Source organism: Myxine glutinosa, chromosome 9, assembly GCF_964187855.1.
Source record: "Myxine glutinosa chromosome 9, kmMyxGlut1.1, whole genome shotgun sequence".
NCBI lineage: Eukaryota > Metazoa > Chordata > Myxini > Myxiniformes > Myxinidae > Myxine > Myxine glutinosa.
Genome location: NC_136269.1, coordinates 75175872 through 75201880, shown reverse-complemented (window position 1 = coordinate 75201880; position 26009 = coordinate 75175872). Strand labels below are relative to the sequence as shown.

At 48.9% G+C, this 26009-nt stretch overlaps 16 non-coding genes across 16 annotated transcripts; all 16 read left to right on the top strand.

Moving 5' to 3' along the window:
* Positions 1-1626: 1626 nt before the first annotated feature.
* TRNAR-ACG (transfer RNA arginine (anticodon ACG)) lies at positions 1627-1699 on the top strand. The gene has a single exon. It is a non-coding gene; the product is annotated as a tRNA-Arg (tRNA).
* Positions 1700-2737: 1038 nt separating this feature from the next.
* On the top strand, positions 2738-2810 carry TRNAC-ACA (transfer RNA cysteine (anticodon ACA)). The gene has a single exon. It is a non-coding gene; the product is annotated as a tRNA-Cys (tRNA).
* Positions 2811-3785: 975 nt separating this feature from the next.
* On the top strand, positions 3786-3858 carry TRNAR-ACG (transfer RNA arginine (anticodon ACG)). The gene has a single exon. It is a non-coding gene; the product is annotated as a tRNA-Arg (tRNA).
* A 2502-nt stretch (positions 3859-6360) lies between these two features.
* On the top strand, positions 6361-6433 carry TRNAR-ACG (transfer RNA arginine (anticodon ACG)). Its single transcript has one exon. It is a non-coding gene; the product is annotated as a tRNA-Arg (tRNA).
* Positions 6434-7600: 1167 nt separating this feature from the next.
* TRNAR-ACG (transfer RNA arginine (anticodon ACG)) lies at positions 7601-7673 on the top strand. Its single transcript has one exon. It is a non-coding gene; the product is annotated as a tRNA-Arg (tRNA).
* A 2278-nt stretch (positions 7674-9951) lies between these two features.
* TRNAC-ACA (transfer RNA cysteine (anticodon ACA)) lies at positions 9952-10024 on the top strand. The gene has a single exon. It is a non-coding gene; the product is annotated as a tRNA-Cys (tRNA).
* A 975-nt stretch (positions 10025-10999) lies between these two features.
* On the top strand, positions 11000-11072 carry TRNAR-ACG (transfer RNA arginine (anticodon ACG)). The gene has a single exon. It is a non-coding gene; the product is annotated as a tRNA-Arg (tRNA).
* Positions 11073-13574: 2502 nt separating this feature from the next.
* On the top strand, positions 13575-13647 carry TRNAR-ACG (transfer RNA arginine (anticodon ACG)). Its single transcript has one exon. It is a non-coding gene; the product is annotated as a tRNA-Arg (tRNA).
* Positions 13648-14814: 1167 nt separating this feature from the next.
* TRNAR-ACG (transfer RNA arginine (anticodon ACG)) lies at positions 14815-14887 on the top strand. Its single transcript has one exon. It is a non-coding gene; the product is annotated as a tRNA-Arg (tRNA).
* A 975-nt stretch (positions 14888-15862) lies between these two features.
* On the top strand, positions 15863-15935 carry TRNAR-ACG (transfer RNA arginine (anticodon ACG)). Its single transcript has one exon. It is a non-coding gene; the product is annotated as a tRNA-Arg (tRNA).
* A 1417-nt stretch (positions 15936-17352) lies between these two features.
* On the top strand, positions 17353-17425 carry TRNAR-ACG (transfer RNA arginine (anticodon ACG)). Its single transcript has one exon. It is a non-coding gene; the product is annotated as a tRNA-Arg (tRNA).
* A 1167-nt stretch (positions 17426-18592) lies between these two features.
* TRNAR-ACG (transfer RNA arginine (anticodon ACG)) lies at positions 18593-18665 on the top strand. The gene has a single exon. It is a non-coding gene; the product is annotated as a tRNA-Arg (tRNA).
* Positions 18666-20880: 2215 nt separating this feature from the next.
* TRNAR-ACG (transfer RNA arginine (anticodon ACG)) lies at positions 20881-20953 on the top strand. Its single transcript has one exon. It is a non-coding gene; the product is annotated as a tRNA-Arg (tRNA).
* Positions 20954-22056: 1103 nt separating this feature from the next.
* TRNAR-ACG (transfer RNA arginine (anticodon ACG)) lies at positions 22057-22129 on the top strand. Its single transcript has one exon. It is a non-coding gene; the product is annotated as a tRNA-Arg (tRNA).
* Positions 22130-23264: 1135 nt separating this feature from the next.
* TRNAR-ACG (transfer RNA arginine (anticodon ACG)) lies at positions 23265-23337 on the top strand. Its single transcript has one exon. It is a non-coding gene; the product is annotated as a tRNA-Arg (tRNA).
* A 975-nt stretch (positions 23338-24312) lies between these two features.
* On the top strand, positions 24313-24385 carry TRNAR-ACG (transfer RNA arginine (anticodon ACG)). The gene has a single exon. It is a non-coding gene; the product is annotated as a tRNA-Arg (tRNA).
* Positions 24386-26009: the final 1624 nt, after the last annotated feature.

Sequence of the window (26009 nt, the reverse complement as noted above, 5' to 3'; positions counted from 1 at the left end):
GACAACATCTCCCATTGTCCCGTCCTATAGAAGGTCAAATTTAGACAACAAGATGTAAGCATACTGATAGGCCACGCTTTTTTTGGCTATCTATCTAAACATATCAGACCCGAGCGCAGGCCGAAGTAAATATTCTTATACACTAGGCTAAATGGTAGATGAAGATTGGATACGTCCTTGGTTTAGGAGACATACTAAACACTACGAAGATATATAATTAATTATTCCCGTTGTGAAGGAGGCGTTTGGATGACATCTTTTTCCTGTACGTGGGTCGAGAGCATTTTATCTACTGTTTGGCACATTCATTCAAGGACTAATTTACTAGGCTAAGGATCCACCCTGCACGTTGAGCCTCGAAACCACATTTTGTCCACTCACCTCTGTCTGCAGTTGAGTTCAAATCAGTTTTCAGAAGCACGATATATAATTTCAGATGTTATGATCAATTGAGTCATGGGGCTAAAACCCTAATGGCTGACACGTGCACGTCTGCGACAACCGGAGACCCCTTACGTTGATCACTCATTATTGCAGCACTAAAACATATCAGTAGGAGTGATAGCTAGTAGTCACATGGGCCAGTGGCGCAATGGATAACGCGTCTGACTACGAATTAGAAGATTGTAGGTTCGACTCCTACCTGGCTCAAAACTGATTTTGACATCACTTTTAGCAATATTTAATGAAGTCGCGTGGTCGCTTTGCTTCTTCAACATATTTTCCTGAAGTCGAATTCATTGGAGTGGTAGTCCACCCCTTGGTGACGATTGAGTAACCTTGGTCACCTCTTTAAAATACAGTCGCGACCCTCACGTCAAGGATTTGGCAACAGATTACGTCATCTTCCCGTTCCAAACCTGCTTTTTTAGGTCTACTTCCTTGAGGAACAGAGAAACCCAAGGTATCACCGCCATCGGAACGAGGGTCAAGCTGGGCTCAAGTCTTTCACGAACCTGCTGGCCAGGCCCAACGTTCAAATATGGTTGGAGGAGGAATTTGTCATTTGTTCCGGCTGCCTGCGAAAGCTCGCCCATGCTTCCTGAAGTACACTGGGATCTGCAACGTCGACCAACGAAGACTGGCAGACCGTCAGTGAAAAGGCACGGTCATGTGAAGTCCAGCAGGGTTCAGATAGAGGTCATGTGAAGTCCAGCAGGGTTCAGATAGAGGTCATGTGAAGTCCAGCAGGGTTCAGAAAGATGTCGTAGGAGGTCAATCAGGGTTCAGAAAGAGGTCAGAGGAGGTTCAGCAGGGTTCAGAAAGAGGTCATAAGAGGTCCAGCAGGGTACAGAAAGAGGTCGCAGTAGGTCCAGCAGGGTTCAGAAAGAGGTCATGTGAAGTCCAGCAGGGTTCAGATAGAGGTCATGTGAAGTCCAGCAGGGTTCAGAAAGGAGTCATGTGAAGTCCAGCAGGGTTCAGATATATGTCATGTGAAGTCCAGCAGGGTTCAGAAAAGTTGGTGCATTCATTTGTGTTCAGCTGCAATTCCGAGTACTTGTCAGAGGCCTTTGTGCGCGTGGCTCAGGAAAGTGCACGTCTGCGACAACCGGAGACCCCTTACGTTGATCACTCATTATTGCAGCACTAAAACATCTCAGTAGGAGTGATAGATAGTAGTCACATGGGCCAGTGGCGCAATGGATAACGCGTCTGACTACGAATCAGAAGATTGTAGGTTCGACTCCTACCTGGCTCAAAACTGATTTTGACTTCACTTTTAGCAATATTTAATGAAGTCGCGTGGTCGCTTTGCTTCTTCAACATATTTTCCTGAAGTCGAATTCATTGGAGTGGTAGTCCACCCCTTGGTGACGATTGAGTAACCTTGGTCACCTCTTTAAAATACAGTCGCGACCCTCGCGTCAAGGATTTGGCAACAGATTACGTCATCTTCCCGTTCCAAACCTGCTTTTTTAGTCTACTTCCTTGAGGAACAGAGAAACCCAAGGTATCACCGCCATCGGAACGAGGGTCAAGCTGGGCTCAAGTCTTTCACGAACCTGCTGGCCAGGCCCAACGTTCAAATATGGTTGGAGGAGGAATTTGTCATTTGTTCCGGCTGCCTGCGAAAGCTCGCCCATGCTTCCTGAAGTACACTGGGATCTGCAACGTCGACCAACGAAGACTGGCAGACCGTCAGTGAAAAGGCACGGTCATGTGAAGTCCAGCAGAGTTCAGAAAGATGTCGTAGGAGGTCAAGCAGGGTTCAGAAAGAGGTCGCAGTAGGTCCAGCAGGGTTCAGAAAGAGGTCATGTGAAGTCCAGCAGGGTTCAGATAGAGGTCATGTGAAGTCCAGCAGGGTTCAGAAAGATGTCGTAGGAGGTCAATCAGGGTTCAGAAAGAGGTCAGAGGAGGTTCAGCAGGGTTCAGAAAGAGGTCATAGGAGGTCCAGCAGGGTACAGAAAGAGGTCGCAGTAGGTCCAGCAGGGTTCAGATATATGTCATGTGAAGTCCAGCATGGTTCAGATAGAGGTCGTGTGAAGTCCAGCAGGGTTCAGATAGAGGTCATGTGAAGTTCAGCAGGGTTCAGAAAGAGGTCATGTGAAGTCCAGCAGGGTTCAGAAAAGTTGGTGCATTCATTTGTGTTCAGCTGCAATTCCGAGTACTTGTCAGAGGCCTTTGTGCGCGTGGCTCAGGAAAGTGCACGTCTGCGACAACCGGAGACCCCTTACGTTGATCACTCATTATTGCAGCACTAAAACATCTCAGTAGGAGTGATAGATAGTAGTCACATGGGCCAGTGGCGCAATGGATAACGCGTCTGACTACAAATCAGAAGATTGTAGGTTCGACTCCTACCTGGCTCAAAACTGATTTTGACTTCACTTTTAGCAATATTTAATGAAGTCGCGTGGTCGCTTTGCTTCTTCAACATATTTTCCTGAAGTCGAATTCATTGGAGTGGTAGTCCACCCCTTGGTGACGATTGAGTAACCTTGGTCACCTCTTTAAAATACAGTCGCGACCCTCACGTCAAGGATTTGGCAACAGATTACGTCATCTTCCCGTTCCAAACCTGCTTTTTTAGGTCTACTTCCTTGAGGAACAGAGAAACCCAACGTATCACCGCCATCGGAACGAGGGTCAAGCTGGGCTCAAGTCTTTCACGAACCTGCTGGCCAGGCCCAACGTTCAAATATGGTTGGAGGAGGAATTTGTCATTTGTTCCGGCTGCCTGCGAAAGCTCGCCCATGCTTCCTGAAGTACACTGGGATCTGCAACGTCGACCAACGAAGACTGGCAGACCGTCAGTGAAAAGGCACGGTCATGTGAAGTCCAGCAGGGTTCAGATAGAGGTCATGTGAAGTCCAGCAGGGTTCAGATAGAGGTCATGTGAAGTCCAGCAGGGTTCAGAAAGATGTCGTAGGAGGTCAATCAGGGTTCAGAAAGAGGTCAGAGGAGTTTCAGCAGGGTTCAGAAAGAGGTCATAAGAGGTCCAGCAGGGTACAGAAAGAGGTCGCAGTAGGTCCAGCAGGGTTCAGAAAGAGGTCATGTGAAGTCCAGCAGGGTTCAGATAGAGGTCATGTGAAGTCCAGCAGGGTTCAGAAAGGAGTCATGTGAAGTCCAGCAGGGTTCAGATATATGTCATGTGAAGTCCAGCAGGGTTCAGAAAAGTTGGTGCATTCATTTGTGTTCAGCTGCAATTCCGAGTACTTGTCAGAGGCCTTTGTGCGCGTGGCTCAGGAAAGTGCACGTCTGCGACAACCGGAGACCCCTTACGTTGATCACTCATTATTGCAGCACTAAAACATCTCAGTAGGAGTGATAGATAGTAGTCACATGGGCCAGTGGCGCAATGGATAACGCGTCTGACTACGAATCAGAAGATTGTAGGTTCGACTCCTACCTGGCTCAAAACTGATTTTGACTTCACTTTTAGCAATATTTAATGAAGTCGCGTGGTCGCTTTGCTTCTTCAACATATTTTCCTGAAGTCGAATTCATTGGAGTGGTAGTCCACCCCTTGGTGACGATTGAGTAACCTTGGTCACCTCTTTAAAATACAGTCGCGACCCTCGCGTCAAGGATTTGGCAACAGATTACGTCATCTTCCCGTTCCAAACCTGCTTTTTTAGTCTACTTCCTTGAGGAACAGAGAAACCCAAGGTATCACCGCCATCGGAACGAGGGTCAAGCTGGGCTCAAGTCTTTCACGAACCTGCTGGCCAGGCCCAACGTTCAAATATGGTTGGAGGAGGAATTTGTCATTTGTTCCGGCTGCCTGCGAAAGCTCGCCCATGCTTCCTGAAGTACACTGGGATCTGCAACGTCGACCAACGAAGACTGGCAGACCGTCAGTGAAAAGGCACGGTCATGTGAAGTCCAGCAGGGTTCAGAAAGATGTCGTAGGAGGTCAAGCAGGGTTCAGAAAGAGGTCAGAGGAGGTTCAGCAGGGTTCAGAAAGAGGTCATAGGAGGTCCAGCAGGGTACAGAAAGAGGTCGCAGTAGGTCCAGCAGGGTTCAGAAAGAGGTCATGTGAAGTCCAGCAGGGTTCAGATAGAGGTCATGTGAAGTCCAGCAGGGTTCAGAAAGATGTCGTAGGAGGTCAATCAGGGTTCAGAAAGAGGTCAGAGGAGGTTCAGCAGGGTTCAGAAAGAGGTCATAGGAGGTCCAGCAGGGTACAGAAAGAGGTCGCAGTAGGTCCAGCAGGGTTCAGATATATGTCATGTGAAGTCCAGCATGGTTCAGATAGAGGTCGTGTGAAGTCCAGCAGGGTTCAGATAGAGGTCATGTGAAGTTCAGCAGGGTTCAGAAAGAGGTCATGTGAAGTCCAGCAGGGTTCAGAAAGAGGTCATGTGAGGTCCAGCAGGGTTCAGATAGAGGTCATGTGAAGTCCAGCAGGGTTCAGATAGAGGTCATGTGAAGTCCAGCAGGGTTCAGAAAGATGTCGTAGGAGGTCAATCAGGGTTCAGAAAGAGGTCAGAGGAGGTTCAGCAGGGTTCAGAAAGAGGTCATAGGAGGTCCAGCAGGGTACAGAAAGAGGTCGCAGTAGGTCCAGCAGGGTTCAGAAAGAGGTCATGTGAAGTCCAGCAGGGTTCAGATAGAGGTCATGTGAAGTCTAGCAGGGTTCAGAAAGGAGTCATGTGAAGTCCAGCAGGGTTCAGATATATGTCATGTGAAGTCCAGCAGGGTTCAGAAAAGTTGGTGCATTCATTTGTGTTCAGCTGCAATTCCGAGTACTTGTCAGAGGCCTTTGTGCGCGTGCCTCAGGAAAGTGCACGTCTGCGACAACCGGAGACCCCTTACGTTGATCACTCATTATTGCAGCACTAAAACATATCAGTAGGAGTGATAGCTAGTAGTCACATGGGCCAGTGGCGCAATGGATAACGCGTCTGACTACGAATCAGAAGATTGAAAGTTCGACTCCTACCTGGCTCAAAACTGATTTTGACTTCACTTTTAGCAATATTTAATGAAGTCGCGTGGTCGCTTTGCTTCTTCAACATATTTTCCTGAAGTCGAATTCATTGGAGTGGTAGTCCACCCCTTGGTGACGATTGAGTAACCTTGGTCACCTCTTTAAAATACAGTCGCGACCCTCGCGTCAAGGATTTGGCAACAGATTACGTCATCTTCCCGTTCCAAACCTGCTTTTTTAGTTCTACTTCCTTGAGGAACAGAGAAACCCAAGGTATCACCGCCATCGGAACGAGGGTCAGGCTGGGCTCAAGTCTTTCACGAACCTGCTGGCCAGGCCCAACGTTCAAATATGGTTGGAGGAGGAATTTATCATTTGTTCCGGCTGCCTGCGAAAGCTCGCCCATGCTTCCTGAAGTACACTGGGATCTGCAACGTCGACCAACGAAGACTGGCAGACCGTCAGTGAAAAGGCACGGTCATGTGAAGTCCAGCAGGGTTCAGATAGAGGTCATGTGAAGTCCAGCAGGGTTCAGATAGAGGTCATGTGAAGTCCAGCAGGGTTCAGAAAGATGTCGTAGGAGGTCAATCAGGGTTCAGAAAGAGGTCAGAGGAGGTTCAGCAGGGTTCAGAAAGAGGTCATAAGAGGTCCAGCAGGGTACAGAAAGAGGTCGCAGTAGGTCCAGCAGGGTTCAGAAAGAGGTCATGTGAAGTCCAGCAGGGTTCAGATAGAGGTCATGTGAAGTCCAGCAGGGTTCAGAAAGGAGTCATGTGAAGTCCAGCAGGGTTCAGATATATGTCATGTGAAGTCCAGCAGGGTTCAGAAAAGTTGGTGCATTCATTTGTGTTCAGCTGCAATTCCGAGTACTTGTCAGAGGCCTTTGTGCGCGTGGCTCAGGAAAGTGCACGTCTGCGACAACCGGAGACCCCTTACGTTGATCACTCATTATTGCAGCACTAAAACATCTCAGTAGGAGTGATAGCTAGTAGTCACATGGGCCAGTGGCGCAATGGATAACGCGTCTGACTACGAATCAGAAGATTGTAGGTTCGACTCCTACCTGGCTCAAAACTGGTTTTGACTTCACTTTTAGCAATATTTAATGAAGTCGCGTGGTCGCTTTGCTTCTTCAACATATTTTCCTGAAGTCGAATTCATTGGAGTGGTAGTCCACCCCTTGGTGACGATTGAGTAACCTTGGTCACCTCTTTAAAATACAGTCGCGACCCTCGCGTCAAGGATTTGGCAACAGATTACGTCATCTTCCCGTTCCAAACCTGCTTTTTTAGTTCTACTTCCTTGAGGAACAGAGAAACCCAAGGTATCACCGCCATCGGAACGAGGGTCAAGCTGGGCTCAAGTCTTTCACGAACCTGCTGGCCAGGCCCAACGTTCAAATATGGTTGGAGGAGGAATTTGTCATTTGTTCCGGATGCCTGCGAAAGCTCGCCCATGCTTCCTGAAGTACACTGGGATCTGCAACGTCGACCAACGAAGACTGGCAGACCGTCAGTGAAAAGGCACGGTCATGTGAAGTCCAGCAGGGTTCAGAAAGATGTCGTAGGAGGTCAAGCAGGGTTCAGAAAGAGGTCAGAGGAGGTTCAGCAGGGTTCAGAAAGAGGTCATAGGAGGTCCAGCAGGGTACAGAAAGAGGTCGCAGTAGGTCCAGCAGGGTTCAGAAAGAGGTCATGTGAAGTCCAGCAGGGTTCAGATAGAGGTCATGTGAAGTCCAGCAGGGTTCAGAAAGATGTCGGAGGAGGTCAATCAGGGTTCAGAAAGAGGTCAGAGGAGGTTCAGCAGGGTTCAGAAAGAGGTCATAGGAAGTCCAGCAGGGTACAGAAAGAGGTCGCAGTAGGTCCAGCAGGGTTCAGATATATGTCATGTGAAGTCCAGCATGGTTCAGATAGAGGTCGTGTGAAGTCCAGCAGGGTTCAGATAGAGGTCATGTGAAGTTCAGCAGGGTTCAGAAAGAGGTCATGTGAAGTCCAGCAGGGTTCAGAAAGGAGTCATGTGAAGTCCAGCAGGGTTCAGATATATGTCATGTGAAGTCCAGCAGGGTTCAGAAAAGTTGGTGCATTCATTTGTGTTCAGCTGCAATTCCGAGTACTTGTCAGAGGCCTTTGTGCGCGTGGCTCAGGAAAGTGCACGTCTGTGACAACCGGAAACCCCTTACGTTGATCACTCATTATTGCAGCACTAAAACATATCAGTAGGAGTGATAGATAGTAGTCACCTGGGCCAGTGGCGCAATGGATAACGCGTCTGACTACGAATCAGAAGATTGTAGGTTCGACTCCTACCTGGCTCAAAACTGATTTTGACTTCACTTTTAGCAATATTTAATGAAGTCGCGTGGTCGCTTTGCTTCCTCAACATATTTTCCTGAAGTCGAATTCATTGGAGTGGTAGTCCACCCCTTGGTGACGATTGAGTAACCTTGGTCACCTCTTTAAAATACAGTCGCGACCCTCGCGTCAAGGATTTGGCAACAGATTACGTCATCTTCCTGTTCCAAACCTGCTTTTTTAGTTCTACTTCCTTGAGGAACAGAGAAACCCAAGGTATCACCGCCATCGGAACGAGGGTCAAGCTGGGCTCAAGTCTTTCACGAACCTGCTGGCCAGGCCCAACGTTCAAATATGGTTGGAGGAGGAATTTGTCATTTGTTCCGGCTGCCTGCGAAAGCTCGCCCATGCTTCCTGAAGTACACTGGGATCTGCAACGTCGACCAACGAAGACTGGCAGACCGTCAGTGAAAAGGCACGGTCATGTGAAGTCCAGCAGGGTTCAGATAGAGGTCATGTGAAGTCCAGCAGGGTTCAGATAGAGGTCATGTGAAGTCCAGCAGGGTTCAGAAAGATGTCGTAGGAGGTCAATCAGGGTTCAGAAAGAGGTCAGAGGAGGTTCAGCAGGGTTCAGAAAGAGGTCATAAGAGGTCCAGCAGGGTACAGAAAGAGGTCGCAGTTGGTCCAGCAGGGTTCAGAAAGAGGTCATGTGAAGTCCAGCAGGGTTCAGATAGAGGTCATGTGAAGTCCAACAGGGTTCAGAAAGATGTCGTAGGAGGTCAATCAGGGTTCAGAAAGAGGTCAGAGGAGGTTCAGCAGGGTTCAGAAAGAGGTCATAAGAGGTCCAGCAGGGTACAGAAAGAGGTCGCAGTAGGTCCAGCAGGGTTCAGAAAGAGGTCATGTGAAGTCCAGCAGGGTTCAGATAGAGGTCATGTGAAGTCCAGCAGGGTTCAGAAAGGAGTCATGTGAAGTCCAGCAGGGTTCAGATATATGTCATGTGAAGTCCAGCAGGGTTCAGAAAAGTTGGTGCATTCATTTGTGTTCAGCTGCAATTCCGAGTACTTGTCAGAGGCCTTTGTGCGCGTGGCTCAGGAAAGTGCACGTCTGCGACAACCGGAGACCCCTTACGTTGATCACTCATTATTGCAGCACTAAAACATCTCAGTAGGAGTGATAGATAGTAGTCACATGGGCCAGTGGCGCAATGGATAACGCGTCTGACTACGAATCAGAAGATTGTAGGTTCAACTCCTACCTGGCTCAAAACTGATTTTGACTTCACTTTTAGCAATATTTAATGAAGTCGCGTGGTCGCTTTGCTTCTTCAACATATTTTCCTGAAGTCGAATTCATTGGAGTGGTAGTCCACCCCTTGGTGACGATTGAGTAACCTTGGTCACCTCTTTAAAATACAGTCGCGACCCTCGCGTCAAGGATTTGGCAACAGATTACGTCATCTTCCCGTTCCAAACCTGCTTTTTTAGTCTACTTCCTTGAGGAACAGAGAAACCCAAGGTATCACCGCCATCGGAACGAGGGTCAAGCTGGGCTCAAGTCTTTCACGAACCTGCTGGCCAGGCCCAACGTTCAAATATGGTTGGAGGAGGAATTTGTCATTTGTTCCGGCTGCCTGCGAAAGCTCGCCCATGCTTCCTGAAGTACACTGGGATCTGCAACGTCGACCAACGAAGACTGGCAGACCGTCAGTGAAAAGGCACGGTCATGTGAAGTCCAGCAGGGTTCAGAAAGATGTCGTAGGAGGTCAAGCAGGGTTCAGAAAGAGGTCGCAGTAGGTCCAGCAGGGTTCAGAAAGAGGTCATGTGAAGTCCAGCAGGGTTCAGATAGAGGTCATGTGAAGTCCAGCAGGGTTCAGAAAGATGTCGTAGGAGGTCAATCAGGGTTCAGAAAGAGGTCAGAGGAGGTTCAGCAGGGTTCAGAAAGAGGTCATAGGAGGTCCAGCAGGGTACAGAAAGAGGTCGCAGTAGGTCCAGCAGGGTTCAGATATATGTCATGTGAAGTCCAGCATGGTTCAGATAGAGGTCGTGTGAAGTCCAGCAGGGTTCAGATAGAGGTCATGTGAAGTTCAGCAGGGTTCAGAAAGAGGTCATGTGAAGTCCAGCAGGGTTCAGAAAAGTTGGTGCATTCATTTGTGTTCAGCTGCAATTCCGAGTACTTGTCAGAGGCCTTTGTGCGCGTGGCTCAGGAAAGTGCACGTCTGCGACAACCGGAGACCCCTTACGTTGATCACTCATTATTGCAGCACTAAAACATCTCAGTAGGAGTGATAGATAGTAGTCACATGGGCCAGTGGCGCAATGGATAACGCGTCTGACTACAAATCAGAAGATTGTAGGTTCGACTCCTACCTGGCTCAAAACTGATTTTGACTTCACTTTTAGCAATATTTAATGAAGTCGCGTGGTCGCTTTGCTTCTTCAACATATTTTCCTGAAGTCGAATTCATTGGAGTGGTAGTCCACCCCTTGGTGACGATTGAGTAACCTTGGTCACCTCTTTAAAATACAGTCGCGACCCTCACGTCAAGGATTTGGCAACAGATTACGTCATCTTCCCGTTCCAAACCTGCTTTTTTAGGTCTACTTCCTTGAGGAACAGAGAAACCCAACGTATCACCGCCATCGGAACGAGGGTCAAGCTGGGCTCAAGTCTTTCACGAACCTGCTGGCCAGGCCCAACGTTCAAATATGGTTGGAGGAGGAATTTGTCATTTGTTCCGGCTGCCTGCGAAAGCTCGCCCATGCTTCCTGAAGTACACTGGGATCTGCAACGTCGACCAACGAAGACTGGCAGACCGTCAGTGAAAAGGCACGGTCATGTGAAGTCCAGCAGGGTTCAGATAGAGGTCATGTGAAGTCCAGCAGGGTTCAGATAGAGGTCATGTGAAGTCCAGCAGGGTTCAGAAAGATGTCGTAGGAGGTCAATCAGGGTTCAGAAAGAGGTCAGAGGAGGTTCAGCAGGGTTCAGAAAGAGGTCATAAGAGGTCCAGCAGGGTACAGAAAGAGGTCGCAGTAGGTCCAGCAGGGTTCAGAAAGAGGTCATGTGAAGTCCAGCAGGGTTCAGATAGAGGTCATGTGAAGTCCAGCAGGGTTCAGAAAGGAGTCATGTGAAGTCCAGCAGGGTTCAGATATATGTCATGTGAAGTCCAGCAGGGTTCAGAAAAGTTGGTGCATTCATTTGTGTTCAGCTGCAATTCCGAGTACTTGTCAGAGGCCTTTGTGCGCGTGGCTCAGGAAAGTGCACGTCTGCGACAACCGGAGACCCCTTACGTTGATCACTCATTATTGCAGCACTAAAACATCTCAGTAGGAGTGATAGATAGTAGTCACATGGGCCAGTGGCGCAATGGATAACGCGTCTGACTACGAATCAGAAGATTGTAGGTTCGACTCCTACCTGGCTCAAAACTGATTTTGACTTCACTTTTAGCAATATTTAATGAAGTCGCGTGGTCGCTTTGCTTCTTCAACATATTTTCCTGAAGTCGAATTCATTGGAGTGGTAGTCCACCCCTTGGTGACGATTGAGTAACCTTGGTCACCTCTTTAAAATACAGTCGCGACCCTCGCGTCAAGGATTTGGCAACAGATTACGTCATCTTCCCGTTCCAAACCTGCTTTTTTAGTCTACTTCCTTGAGGAACAGAGAAACCCAAGGTATCACCGCCATCGGAACGAGGGTCAAGCTGGGCTCAAGTCTTTCACGAACCTGCTGGCCAGGCCCAACGTTCAAATATGGTTGGAGGAGGAATTTGTCATTTGTTCCGGCTGCCTGCGAAAGCTCGCCCATGCTTCCTGAAGTACACTGGGATCTGCAACGTCGACCAACGAAGACTGGCAGACCGTCAGTGAAAAGGCACGGTCATGTGAAGTCCAGCAGGGTTCAGAAAGATGTCGTAGGAGGTCAAGCAGGGTTCAGAAAGAGGTCAGAGGAGGTTCAGCAGGGTTCAGAAAGAGGTCATAGGAGGTCCAGCAGGGTACAGAAAGAGGTCGCAGTAGGTCCAGCAGGGTTCAGAAAGAGGTCATGTGAAGTCCAGCAGGGTTCAGATAGAGGTCATGTGAAGTCCAGCAGGGTTCAGAAAGATGTCGTAGGAGGTCAATCAGGGTTCAGAAAGAGGTCAGAGGAGGTTCAGCAGGGTTCAGAAAGAGGTCATAGGAGGTCCAGCAGGGTACAGAAAGAGGTCGCAGTAGGTCCAGCAGGGTTCAGATATATGTCATGTGAAGTCCAGCATGGTTCAGATAGAGGTCGTGTGAAGTCCAGCAGGGTTCAGATAGAGGTCATGTGAAGTTCAGCAGGGTTCAGAAAGAGGTCATGTGAAGTCCAGCAGGGTTCAGAAAGAGGTCATGTGAGGTCCAGCAGGGTTCAGATAGAGGTCATGTGAAGTCCAGCAGGGTTCAGATAGAGGTCATGTGAAGTCCAGCAGGGTTCAGAAAGATGTCGTAGGAGGTCAATCAGGGTTCAGAAAGAGGTCAGAGGAAGTTCAGCAGGGTTCAGAAAGAGGTCATAGGAGGTCCAGCAGGGTACAGAAAGAGGTCGCAGTAGGTCCAGCAGGGTTCAGAAAGAGGTCATGTGAAGTCCAGCAGGGTTCAGATAGAGGTCATGTGAAGTCTAGCAGGGTTCAGAAAGGAGTCATGTGAAGTCCAGCAGGGTTCAGATATATGTCATGTGAAGTCCAGCAGGGTTCAGAAAAGTTGGTGCATTCATTTGTGTTCAGCTGCAATTCCGAGTACTTGTCAGAGGCCTTTGTGCGCGTGCCTCAGGAAAGTGCACGTCTGCGACAACCGGAGACCCCTTACGTTGATCACTCATTATTGCAGCACTAAAACATATCAGTAGGAGTGATAGCTAGTAGTCACATGGGCCAGTGGCGCAATGGATAACGCGTCTGACTACGAATCAGAAGATTGAAAGTTCGACTCCTACCTGGCTCAAAACTGATTTTGACTTCACTTTTAGCAATATTTAATGAAGTCGCGTGGTCGCTTTGCTTCTTCAACATATTTTCCTGAAGTCGAATTCATTGGAGTGGTAGTCCACCCCTTGGTGACGATTGAGTAACCTTGGTCACCTCTTTAAAATACAGTCGCGACCCTCGCGTCAAGGATTTGGCAACAGATTACGTCATCTTCCCGTTCCAAACCTGCTTTTTTAGTTCTACTTCCTTGAGGAACAGAGAAACCCAAGGTATCACCGCCATCGGAACGAGGGTCAGGCTGGGCTCAAGTCTTTCACGAACCTGCTGGCCAGGCCCAACGTTCAAATATGGTTGGAGGAGGAATTTATCATTTGTTCCGGCTGCCTGCGAAAGCTCGCCCATGCTTCCTGAAGTACACTGGGATCTGCAACGTCGACCAACGAAGACTGGCAGACCGTCAGTGAAAAGGCACGGTCATGTGAAGTCCAGCAGGGTTCAGATAGAGGTCATGTGAAGTCCAGCAGGGTTCAGATAGAGGTCATGTGAAGTCCAGCAGGGTTCAGAAAGATGTCGTAGGAGGTCAATCAGGGTTCAGAAGGAGGTCAGAGGAGGTTCAGCAGGGTTCAGAAAGAGGTCATAAGAGGTCCAGCAGGGTACAGAAAGAGGTCGCAGTAGGTCCAGCAGGGTTCAGAAAGAGGTCATGTGAAGTCCAGCAGGGTTCAGATAGAGGTCATGTGAAGTCCAGCAGGGTTCAGAAAGGAGTCATGTGAAGTCCAGCAGGGTTCAGATATATGTCATGTGAAGTCCAGCAGGGTTCAGAAAAGTTGGTGCATTCATTTGTGTTCAGCTGCAATTCCGAGTACTTGTCAGAGGCCTTTGTGCGCGTGGCTCAGGAAAGTGCACGTCTGCGACAACCGGAGACCCCTTACGTTGATCACTCATTATTGCAGCACTAAAACATCTCAGTAGGAGTGATAGCTAGTAGTCACATGGGCCAGTGGCGCAATGGATAACGCGTCTGACTACGAATCAGAAGATTGTAGGTTCGACTCCTACCTGGCTCAAAACTGGTTTTGACTTCACTTTTAGCAATATTTAATGAAGTCGCGTGGTCGCTTTGCTTCTTCAACATATTTTCCTGAAGTCGAATTCATTGGAGTGGTAGTCCACCCCTTGGTGACGATTGAGTAACCTTGGTCACCTCTTTAAAATACAGTCGCGACCCTCGCGTCAAGGATTTGGCAACAGATTACGTCATCTTCCCGTTCCAAACCTGCTTTTTTAGTTCTACTTCCTTGAGGAACAGAGAAACCCAAGGTATCACCGCCATCGGAACGAGGGTCAAGCTGGGCTCAAGTCTTTCACGAACCTGCTGGCCAGGCCCAACGTTCAAATATGGTTGGAGGAGGAATTTGTCATTTGTTCCGGATGCCTGCGAAAGCTCGCCCATGCTTCCTGAAGTACACTGGGATCTGCAACGTCGACCAACGAAGACTGGCAGACCGTCAGTGAAAAGGCACGGTCATGTGAAGTCCAGCAGGGTTCAGAAAGATGTCGTAGGAGGTCAAGCAGGGTTCAGAAAGAGGTCAGAGGAGGTTCAGCAGGGTTCAGAAAGAGGTCATAGGAGGTCCAGCAGGGTACAGAAAGAGGTCGCAGTAGGTCCAGCAGGGTTCAGAAAGAGGTCATGTGAAGTCCAGCAGGGTTCAGATAGAGGTCATGTGAAGTCCAGCAGGGTTCAGAAAGATGTCGGAGGAGGTCAATCAGGGTTCAGAAAGAGGTCAGAGGAGGTTCAGCAGGGTTCAGAAAGAGGTCATAGGAAGTCCAGCAGGGTACAGAAAGAGGTCGCAGTAGGTCCAGCAGGGTTCAGATATATGTCATGTGAAGTCCAGCATGGTTCAGATAGAGGTCGTGTGAAGTCCAGCAGGGTTCAGATAGAGGTCATGTGAAGTTCAGCAGGGTTCAGAAAGAGGTCATGTGAAGTCCAGCAGGGTTCAGAAAGGAGTCATGTGAAGTCCAGCAGGGTTCAGATATATGTCATGTGAAGTCCAGCAGGGTTCAGAAAAGTTGGTGCATTCATTTGTGTTCAGCTGCAATTCCGAGTACTTGTCAGAGGCCTTTGTGCGCGTGGCTCAGGAAAGTGCACGTCTGTGACAACCGGAAACCCCTTACGTTGATCACTCATTATTGCAGCACTAAAACATATCAGTAGGAGTGATAGATAGTAGTCACCTGGGCCAGTGGCGCAATGGATAACGCGTCTGACTACGAATCAGAAGATTGTAGGTTCGACTCCTACCTGGCTCAAAACTGATTTTGACTTCACTTTTAGCAATATTTAATGAAGTCGCGTGGTCGCTTTGCTTCCTCAACATATTTTCCTGAAGTCGAATTCATTGGAGTGGTAGTCCACCCCTTGGTGACGATTGAGTAACCTTGGTCACCTCTTTAAAATACAGTCGCGACCCTCGCGTCAAGGATTTGGCAACAGATTACGTCATCTTCCTGTTCCAAACCTGCTTTTTTAGTTCTACTTCCTTGAGGAACAGAGAAACCCAAGGTATCACCGCCATCGGAACGAGGGTCAAGCTGGGCTCAAGTCTTTCACGAACCTGCTGGCCAGGCCCAACGTTCAAATATGGTTGGAGGAGGAATTTGTCATTTGTTCCGGCTGCCTGCGAAAGCTCGCCCATGCTTCCTGAAGTACACTGGGATCTGCAACGTCGACCAACGAAGACTGGCAGACCGTCAGTGAAAAGGCACGGTCATGTGAAGTCCAGCAGGGTTCAGATAGAGGTCATGTGAAGTCCAGCAGGGTTCAGATAGAGGTCATGTGAAGTCCAGCAGGGTTCAGAAAGATGTCGTAGGAGGTCAATCAGGGTTCAGAAAGAGGTCAGAGGAGGTTCAGCAGGGTTCAGAAAGAGGTCATAAGAGGTCCAGCAGGGTACAGAAAGAGGTCGCAGTTGGTCCAGCAGGGTTCAGAAAGAGGTCATGTGAAGTCCAGCAGGGTTCAGATAGAGGTCATGTGAAGTCCAACAGGGTTCAGAAAGGAGTCATGTGAAGTCCAGCAGGGTTCAGATATATGTCATGTGAAGTCCAGCAGGGTTCAGAAAAGTTGGTGCATTCATTTGTGTTCAGCTGCAATTCCGAGTACTTGTCAGAGGCCTTTGTGCGCGTGGCTCAGGAAAGTGCACGTCTGCGACAACCGGAGACCCCTTACGTTGATCACTCATTATTGCAGCACTAAAACATCTCAGTAGGAGTGATAGATAGTAGTCACATGGGCCAGTGGCGCAATGGATAACGCGTCTGACTACGAATCAGAAGATTGTAGGTTCGACTCCTACCTGGCTCAAAACTGATTTTGACTTCACTTTTAGCAATATTTAATGAAGTCGCGTGGTCGCTTTGCTTCTTCAACATATTTTCCTGAAGTCGAATTCATTGGAGTGGTAGTCCACCCCTTGGTGACGATTGAGTAACCTTGGTCACCTCTTTAAAATACAGTCGCGACCCTCGCGTCAAGGATTTGGCAACAGATTACGTCATCTTCCCGTTCCAAACCTGCTTTTTACCTTCGCAAAAGCGGAAGGTTATGTTTTGATCGCTGTGTATTTATTTGTATGTCTGTGTGTGTGTGTATGTTATTCGCATAACTCAAAAAGTATTCTACCGAATTGCATGAAATTTGGTGGGATGATTGGTTATTATACGGGACACATTTGATTAGATTTTGGGAGCAATCGGGTCAAAGGTCAAGGTCAAGGTCACGAAAAGGTCAAAATCGTATTTTTACCAAGTACAGAACAGTAGCTGCGGCGAAGGTATGCGCTCTACCGAGTGCCCGTTCTAGTTTAGTTCTACTTCCTTGAGGAACAGAGAAACCCAAGGTATCACCGCCATCGGAACGAGGGTCAAGCTGGGCTCAAGTCTTTCACGAACCTGCTGGCCAGGCCCAACGTTCAAATATGGTTGGAGGAGGAATTTGTCATTTGTTCCGGCTGCCTGCGAAAGCTCGCCCATGCTTCCTGAAGTACACTGGGATCTGCAACGTCGACCAACGAAGACTGGCAGACCGTCAGTGAAAAGGCACGGTCATGTGAAGTCCAGCAGGGTTCAGAAAGATGTCGTAGGAGGTCAAGCAGGGTTCAGAAAGAGGTCAGAGGAGGTTCAGCAGGGTTCAGAAAGAGGTCATAGGAGGTCCAGCAGGGTACAGAAAGAGGTCGCAGTAGGTCCAGCAGGGTTCAGAAAGAGGTCATGTGAAGTCCAGCAGGGTTCAGATAGAGGTCATGTGAAGTCCAGCAGGGTTCAGATAGAGGTCATGTGAAGTCCAGCAGGGTTCAGAAAGATGTCGTAGGAGGTCAATCAGGGTTCAGAAAGAGGTCAGAGGAGGTTCAGCAGGGTTCAGAAAGAGGTCATAGGAGGTCCAGCAGGGTACAGAAAGAGGTCGCAGTAGGTCCAGCAGGGTTCAGAAAGAGGTCATGTGAAGTCCAGCAGGGTTCAGATAGAGGTCATGTGAAGTCTAGCAGGGTTCAGAAAGGAGTCATGTGAAGTCCAGCAGGGTTCAGATATATGTCATGTGAAGTCCAGCAGGGTTCAGAAATGTTGGTGCATTCATTTGTGTTCAGCTGCAATTCCGAGTACTTGTCAGAGGCCTTTGTGCGCGTGCCTCAGGAAAGTGCACGTCTGCGACAACCGGAGACCCCTTACGTTGATCACTCATTATTGCAGCACTAAAACATATCAGTAGGAGTGATAGCTAGTAGTCACATGGGCCAGTGGCGCAATGGATAACGCGTCTGACTACGAATCAGAAGATTGTAGGTTCGACTCCTACCTGGCTCAAAACTGATTTTGACTTCACTTTTAGCAATATTTAATGAAGTCGCGTGGTCGCTTTGCTTCTTCAACATATTTTCCTGAAGTCGAATTCATTGGAGTGGTAGTCCACCCCTTGGTGACGATTGAGTAACCTTGGTCACCTCTTTAAAATACAGTCGCGACCCTCGCGTCAAGGATTTGGCAACAGATTACGTCATCTTCCCGTTCCAAACCTGCTTTTTTAGTTCTACTTCCTTGAGGAACAGAGAAACCCAAGGTATCACCGCCATCGGAACGAGGGTCAGGCTGGGCTCAAGTCTTTCACGAACCTGCTGGCCAGGCCCAACGTTCAAATATGGTTGGAGGAGGAATTTGTCATTTGTTCCGGCTGCCTGCGAAAGCTCGCCCATGCTTCCTGAAGTACACTGGGATCTGCAACGTCGACCAACGAAGACTGGCAGACCGTCAGTGAAAAGGCACGGTCATGTGAAGTCCAGCAGGGTTCAGAAAGATGTCGTAGGAGGTCAAGCAGGGTTCAGAAAGAGGTCAGAGGAGGTTCAGCAGGGTTCAGAAAGAGGTCATAGGAGGTCCAGCAGGGTACAGAAAGAGGTCGCAGTAGGTCCAGCAGGGTTCAGAAAGAGGTCATGTGAAGTCCAGCAGGGTTCAGATAGAGGTCATGTGAAGTCCAGCAGGGTTCAGAAAGATGTCGGAGGAGGTCAATCAGGGTTCAGAAAGAGGTCAGAGGAGGTTCAGCAGGGTTCAGAAAGAGGTCATAGGAAGTCCAGCAGGGTACAGAAAGAGGTCGCAGTAGGTCCAGCAGGGTTCAGATATATGTCATGTGAAGTCCAGCATGGTTCAGATAGAGGTCGTGTGAAGTCCAGCAGGGTTCAGATAGAGGTCATGTGAAGTTCAGCAGGGTTCAGAAAGAGGTCATGTGAAGTCCAGCAGGGTTCAGAAAGGAGTCATGTGAAGTCCAGCAGGGTTCAGATATATGTCATGTGAAGTCCAGCAGGGTTCAGAAAAGTTGGTGCATTCATTTATGTTCAGTTGCAATTCCGAGTACTTGTCAGAGGCCTTTGTGCGCGTGGCTCAGGAACGTGCACGTCTGCGACAACCGGAGACCCCTTACGTTGATCACTCATTATTGCAGCACTAAAACATATCAGTAGGAGTGATAGCTAGTGGTCACATGGGCCAGTGGCGCAATGGATAACGCGTCTGACTACGAATCAGAAGATTGTAGGTTCGACTCCTACCTGGCTCAAAACTGATTTTGACTTCACTTTTAGCAATATTTAATGAAGTCGCGTGGTCGCTTTACTTCTTCAACATATTTTTCTGAAGTCGAATTCATTGGAGTGGTAGTCCACCCCTTGGTGACGATTGAGTAACCTTGGTCACCTCTTTAAAATACAGTCGCGACTCTCGCGTCAAGGATTTGGCAACAGATTACGTCATCTTCCCGTTCCAAACCTGCTTTTTTAGTTCTACTTCCTTGAGGAACAGAGAAACCCAAGGTATCACCGCCATCGGAACGAGGGTCAAGCTGGGCTCAAGTCTTTCACGAACCTGCTGGCCAGGCCCAACGTTCAAATATGGTTGGAGGAGGAATTTGTCACTTGTTCCGGCTGCCTGCGAAAGCTCGCCCATGCTTCCTGAAGTACACTGGGATCTGCAACGTCGACCAACGAAGACTGGCAGACCGTCAGTGAAAAGGCACGGTCATGTGAAGTCCAGCAGGGTTCAGAAAGATGTCGTAAGAGGTCAAGCAGGGTTCAGAAAGAGGTCAGAGGAGGTTCAGCAGGGTTCAGAAAGAGGTCATAGGAGGTCCAGCAGGGTACAGAAAGAGGTCGCAGTAGGTCCAGCAGGGTTCAGAAAGAGGTCATGTGAAGTCCAGCAGGGTTCAGATAGAGGTCATGTGAAGTCCAGCAGGGTTCAGATAGAGGTCATGTGAAGTCCAGCAGGGTTCAGAAAGATGTCGTAGGAGGTCAATCAGGGTTCAGAAAGAGGTCAGAGGAGGTTCAGCAGGGTTCAGAAAGAGGTCATAGGAGCTCCAGCGGGGTACAGAAAGAGGTCTCAGTAGGTCCAGCAGGGTTCAGAAAGAGGTCATGTGAAGTCCAGCAGGGTTCAGATAGAGGTCATGTGAAGTCCAGCAGGGTTCAGAAAGGAGTCATGTGAAGTCCAGCAGGGTTCAGATATATGTCATGTGAAGTCCAGCAGGGTTCAGAAAAGTTGGTGCATTCATTTGTGTTCAGCTGCAATTCCGAGTACTTGTCAGAGGCCTTTGTGCGCGTGGCTCAGGAACGTGCACGTCTGCGACAACCGGAGACCCCTCACGTTGATCACTCATTATTGCAGCACTAAAACATATCAGTAGGAGTGATAGCTAGTAGTTACATGGGCCAGTGGTGCAATGGCTAACGCGTCTGACTACGAATCAGGAGATTGTAGGTTCGACTCCTACCTGGCTCAAAACTGATTTTGACTTCACTTTTAGCAATATTTAATGAAGTCGCGTGGTCGCTTTGCTTCTTCAACATATTTTCCTGAAGTCGAATTCATTGGAGTGGTCGTCCACCCCTTGGTGACGATTGAGTAACCTTGGTCACCTCTTTAAAATACAGTCGCGACCCTCGCGTCAAGGATTTGGCAACAGATTACGTCATCTTCCCGTTCCAAACCTGCTTTTTTAGTTCTACTTCCTTGAGGAACAGAGAAACCCAACGTATCACCGCCATCGGAACGAGGGTCAAGCTGGGCTCAAGTCTTTCACGAACCTGCTGGCCAGGCCCAACGTTCAAATATGGTTGGAGGAGGAATTTGTCATTTGTTCCGGCTGCCTGCGAAAGCTCGCCCATGCTTCCTGAAGTACACTGGGATCTGCAACGTCGACCAACGAAGACTGGCAGACCGTCAGTGAAAAGGCACGGTCATGTGAAGTCCAGCAGGGTTCAGATAGAGGTCATGTGAAGTCCAGCAGGGTTCAGATAGAGGTCATGTGAAGTCCAGCAGGGTTAAGAAAGATGTCGTAGGAGGTCAATCAGGGTTCAGAAAGAGGTCAGAGGAGGTTCAGCAGGGTTCAGAAAGAGGTCATAGGAGGTCCAGCAGGGTACAGAAAGAGGTCATAGGAGGTCCAGCAGGGTACAGAAAGAGGTCGCAGTAGGTCCAGCAGGGTTCAGATATATGGCATGTGAAGTCCAGCATGGTTCAGATAGAGGCCGTGTGAAGTCCAGCAGGGTTCAGATAGAGGTCATGTGAAGTTCAGCAGGGTTCAGAAAGAGGTCATTTGAAGTCCAGCAGGGTTCAGAAAAGTTGGTGCATTCATTTGTGTTCAGCTGCAATTCCGAGTACTTGTCAGAGGCCTTTGTGCGCGTGGCTCAGGAACGTGCACGTCTGCGACAACCGGAGACCCCTTACGTTGATCACTCAATATTGCAGCACTAAAACATATCAGTAGGAGTGATAGCTAGTAGTCACATGGGCCAGTGGCGCAATGGATAACGCGTCTGACTACGAATCAGAAGATTGTAGGTTCGACTCCTACCTGGCTCAAAACTGATTTTGACTTCACTTTTAGCAATATTTAATGAAGTCGCGTGGTCGCTTTGCTTCTTCAACATATTTTCCTGAAGTCGAATTCATTGGAGTGGTAGTCCACCCTTTGGTGACGATTGAGTAACCTTGGTCACCTCTTTAAAATACAGTCGCGACCCTCGCGTCAAGGATTTGGCAACAGATTACGTCATCTTCCCGTTCCAAACCTGCTTTTTTAGTTCTACTTCCTTGAGGAACAGAGAAACCCAAGGTATCACCGCCATCGGAACGAGGGTCAAGCTGGGCTCAAGTCTTTCATGAACCTGCTGGCCAGGCCCAACGTTCAAATATGGTTGGAGGAGGAATTTGTCATTTGTTCCGGCTGCCTGCGAAAGCTCGCCCATGCTTCCTGAAGTACACTGGGATCTGCAACGTCGACCAACGAAGACTGGCAGACCGTCAGTGAAAAGGCACTGTCATGAGAAGTCCAGCAGGGTTCAGATAGAGGTCATGTGAAGTCCAGCAGGGTTCAGATAGAGGTCATGTGAAGTCCAGCAGGGTTCAGAAAGATGTCGTAGGAGGTCAAGCAGGGTTCAGAAAGAGGTCAGAGGAGGTTCAACAGGGTTCAGAAAGAGGTCATAGGAGGTCCAGCAGGGTACAGAAAGAGGTCGCAGTAGGTCCAGCAGGGTTCAGAAAGAGGTCATGTGAAGTCCAGCAGGGTTCAGATAGAGGTCATGTGAAGTCCAGCAGGGTTCAGAAAGAGGTCATAGGAGGTCCAGCAGGGTACAGAAAGAGGTCGCAGTAGGTCCAGCAGGGTTCAGAAAGAGGTCATGTGAAGTCCAGCATGGTTCAGATAGAGGTCGTGTGAAGTCCAGCAGGGTTCAGATAGAGGTCATGTGAAGTTCAGCAGGGTTCAGAAAGAGGTCATGTGAAGTCCATCAGGGTTCAGAAAAGTTGGTGCATTCATTTGTGTTCAGCTGCAATTCCGAGTTCTTGTCAGAGGCCTTTGTGCGCGTGGCTCAGGAACGTGCACGTCTGCGACAACCGGAGACCCCTTACGTTGATCACTCATTATTGCAGCACTAAAACATATCAGTAGGAGTGATAGCTAGTAGTCACATGGGCCAGTGGCGCAATGGATAACGCGTCTGACTACGAATCAGAAGATTGTAGGTTCGACTCCTACCTGGCTCAAAACTGATTTTGACATCACTTTTAGCAATATTTAATGAAGTCGCGTGGTCGCTTTGCTTCTTCAACATATTTTCCTGAAGTCGAATTCATTGGAGTGGTAGTCCACCCCTTGGTGACGATTGAGTAACCTTGGTCACCTCTTTAAAATACAGTCGCGACCCTCGCGTCAAGGATTTGGCAACAGATTACGTCATCTTCCCGTTCCAAACCTGCTTTTTTAGTTCTACTTCCTTGAGGAACAGAGAAACCCAAGGTATCACCGCCATCGGAACGAGGGTCAAGCTGGGCTCAAGTCTTTCACGAACCTGCTGGCCAGGCCCAACGTTCAAATATGGTTGGAGGAGGAATTTGTCATTTGTTCCGGCTGCCTGCGAAAGCTCGCCCATGCTTCCTGAAGTACACTGGGATCTGCAACGTCGACCAACGAAGACTGGCAGACCGTCAGTGAAAAGGCACGGTCATGTGAAGTCCAGCAGGGTTCAGATGGAGGTCATGTGAAGTCCAGCAGGGTTCAGATAGAGGTCATGTGAAGTCCAGCAGGGTTCAGAAAGATGTCGTAGGAGGTCAATCAGGGTTCAGAAAGAGGTCAGAGGAGGTTCAGCAGGGTTCAGAAAGAGGTCATAGGAGGTCCAGCAGGGTACAGAAAGAGGTCATAGGAGGTCCAGCAGGGTACAGAAAGAGGTCGCAGTAGGTCCAGCAGGGTTCAGAAAGAGGTCATGTGAAGTCCAGCAGGGTTCAGATAGAGGTCATGTGAAGTCCAGCAGGGTTCAGAAAGAGGTCATAGGAGGTCCAGCAGGGTACAGAAAGAGGTCGCAGTAGGTCCAGCAGGGTTCAGAAAGAGGTCATGTGAAGTCCAGCAGGGTTCAGATAGAGGTCATGTGAAGTCTAGCAGGGTTCAGAAAGGAGTCATGTGAAGTCCAGCAGGGTTCAGATATATGTCATGTGAAGTCCAGCAGGGTTCAGAAAAGTTGGTGCATTCATTTGTGTTCAGCTGCAATTCCGAGTACTTGTCAGAGGCCTTTGTGCGCGTGCCTCAGGAAAGTGCACGTCTGCGACAACCGGAGACCCCTTACGTTGATCACTCATTATTGCAGCACTAAAACATATCAGTAGGAGTGATAGCTAGTAGTCACATGGGCCAGTGGCGCAATGGATAACGCGTCTGACTACGAATCAGAAGATTGTAGGTTCGACTCCTACCTGGCTCAAAACTGATTTTGACTTCACTTTTAGCAATATTTAATGAAGTCGCGTGGTCGCTTTGCTTCTTCAACATATTTTCCTGAAGTCGAATTCATTGGAGTGGTCGTCCACCCCTTGGTGACGATTGAGTAACCTTGGTCACCTCTTTAAAATACAGTCGCGACCCTCGCGTCAAGGATTTGGCAACAGATTACGTCATCTTCCCGTTCCAAACCTGCTTTTTTAGTTCTACTTCCTTGAGGAACAGAGAAACCCAAGGTATCACCGCCATCGGAACGAGGGTCAGGCTGGGCTCAAGTCTTTCACGAACCTGCTGGCCAGGCCCAACGTTCAAATATGGTTGGAGGAGGAATTTGTCATTTGTTCCGGCTGCCTGCGAAAGCTCGCCCATGCTTCCTGAGGTACACTGGGATCTGCAACGTCGACCAACGAAGACTGGCAGACCGTCAGTGAAAAGGCACGGTCATGTGAAGTCCAGCAGGGTTCAGATAGAGGTCATGTGAAGTCCAGCAGGGTTCAGATAGAGGTCATGTGAAGTCCAGCAGGGTTCAGAAAGATGTCGTAGGAGGTCAATCAGGGTTCAGAAAGAGGTCAGAGGAGGTTCAGCAGGGTTCAGAAAGAGGTCATAAGAGGTCCAGCAGGGTACAGAAAGAGGTCGCAGTAGGTCCAGCAGGGTTCAGAAAGAGGTCATGTGAAGTCCAGCAGGGTTCAGATAGAGGTCATGTGAAGTCCAGCAGGGTTCAGAAAGGAGTCATGTGAAGTCCAGCAGGGTTCAGATATATGTCATGTGAAGTCCAGCAGGGTTCAGAAAAGTTGGTGCATTCATTTGTGTTCAGCTGCAATTCCGAGTACTTGTCAGAGGCCTTTGTGCGCGTGGCTCAGGAAAGTGCACGTCTGCGACAACCGGAGACCCCTTACGTTGATCACTCATTATTGCAGCACTAAAACATATCAGTAGGAGTGATAGCTAGTAGTCACATGGGCCAGTGGCGCAATGGATAACGCGTCTGACTACGAATCAGAAGATTGTAGGTTCGACTCCTACCTGGCTCAAAACTGGTTTTGACTTCACTTTTAGCAATATTTAATGAAGTCGCGTGGTCGCTTTGCTTCTTCAACATATTTTCCTGAAGTCGAATTCATTGGAGTGGTAGTCCACCCCTTGGTGACGATTGAGTAACCTTAGTCACCTCTTTAAAATACAGTCGCGACCCTCGCGTCAAGGATTTGGCAACAGATTACGTCATCTTCCCGTTCCAAACCTGCTTTTTTAGTTCTACTTCCTTGAGGAACAGAGAAACCCAAGGTATCACCGCCATCGGAACGAGGGTCAAGCTGGGCTCAAGTCTTTCACGAACCTGCTGGCCAGGCCCAACGTTCAAATATGGTTGGAGGAGGAATTTGTCATTTGTTGCGGCTGCCTGCGAAAGCTCGCCCATGCTTCCTGAAGTACACTGGGATCTGCAACGTCGACCAACGAAGACTGGCAGACCGTCAGTGAAAAGGCACGGTCATGTGAAGTCCAGCAGGGTTCAGAAAGATGTCGTAGGAGGTCAAGCAGGGTTCAGAAAGAGGTCAGAGGAGGTTCAGCAGGGTTCAGAAAGAGGTCATAGGAGGTCCAGCAGGGTACAGAAAGAGGTCGCAGTAGGTCCAGCAGGGTTCAGAAAGAGGTCATGTGAAGTCCAGCAGGGTTCAGATAGAGGTCATGTGAAGTCCAGCAGGGTTCAGAAAGATGTCGGAGGAGGTCAATCAGGGTTCAGAAAGAGGTCAGAGGAGGTTCAGCAGGGTTCAGAAAGAGGTCATAGGAAGTCCAGCAGGGTACAGAAAGAGGTCGCAGTAGGTCCAGCAGGGTTCAGATATATGTCATGTGAAGTCCAGCATGGTTCACATAGAGGTCGTGTGAAGTCCAGCAGGGTTCAGATAGAGGTCATGTGAAGTTCAGCAGGGTTCAGAAAGAGGTCATGTGAAGTCCAGCAGGGTTCAGAAAGGAGTCATGTGAAGTCCAGCAGGGTTCAGATATATGTCATGTGAAGTCCAGCAGGGTTGAGAAAAGTTGGTGCATTCATTTGTGTTCAGCTGCAATTCCGAGTACTTGTCAGAGGCCTTTGTGCGCGTGGCTCAGCAAAGTGCACGTCTGCGACAACCGGAAACCCCTTACGTTGATCACTCATTATTGCAGCACTAAAACATATCAGTAGGAGTGATAGCTAGTAGTTACCTGGGCCAGTGGCGCAATGGATAACGCGTCTGACTACGAATCAGAAGATTGTAGGTTCGACTCCTATCTGGCTCAAAACTGATTTTGACTTCACTTTTAGCAATATTTAATGAAGTCGCGTGGTCGCTTTGCTTCCTCAACATATTTTCCTGAAGTCGAATTCATTGGAGTGGTAGTCCACCCTTTGGTGACGATTGAGTAACCTTGGTCACCTCTTTAAAATACAGTCGCGACCCTCGCGTCAAGGATTTGGCAACAGATTACGTCATCTTCCCGTTCCAAACCTGCTTTTTTAGTTCTACTTCCTTGAGGAACAGAGAAACCCAAGGTATCACCGCCATCGGAACGAGGGTCAAGCTGGGCTCAAGTCTTTCACGAACCTGCTGGCCAGGCCCAACGTTCAAATATGGTTGGAGGAGGAATTTGTCATTTGTTCCGGCTGCCTGCAAAAGCTCGCCC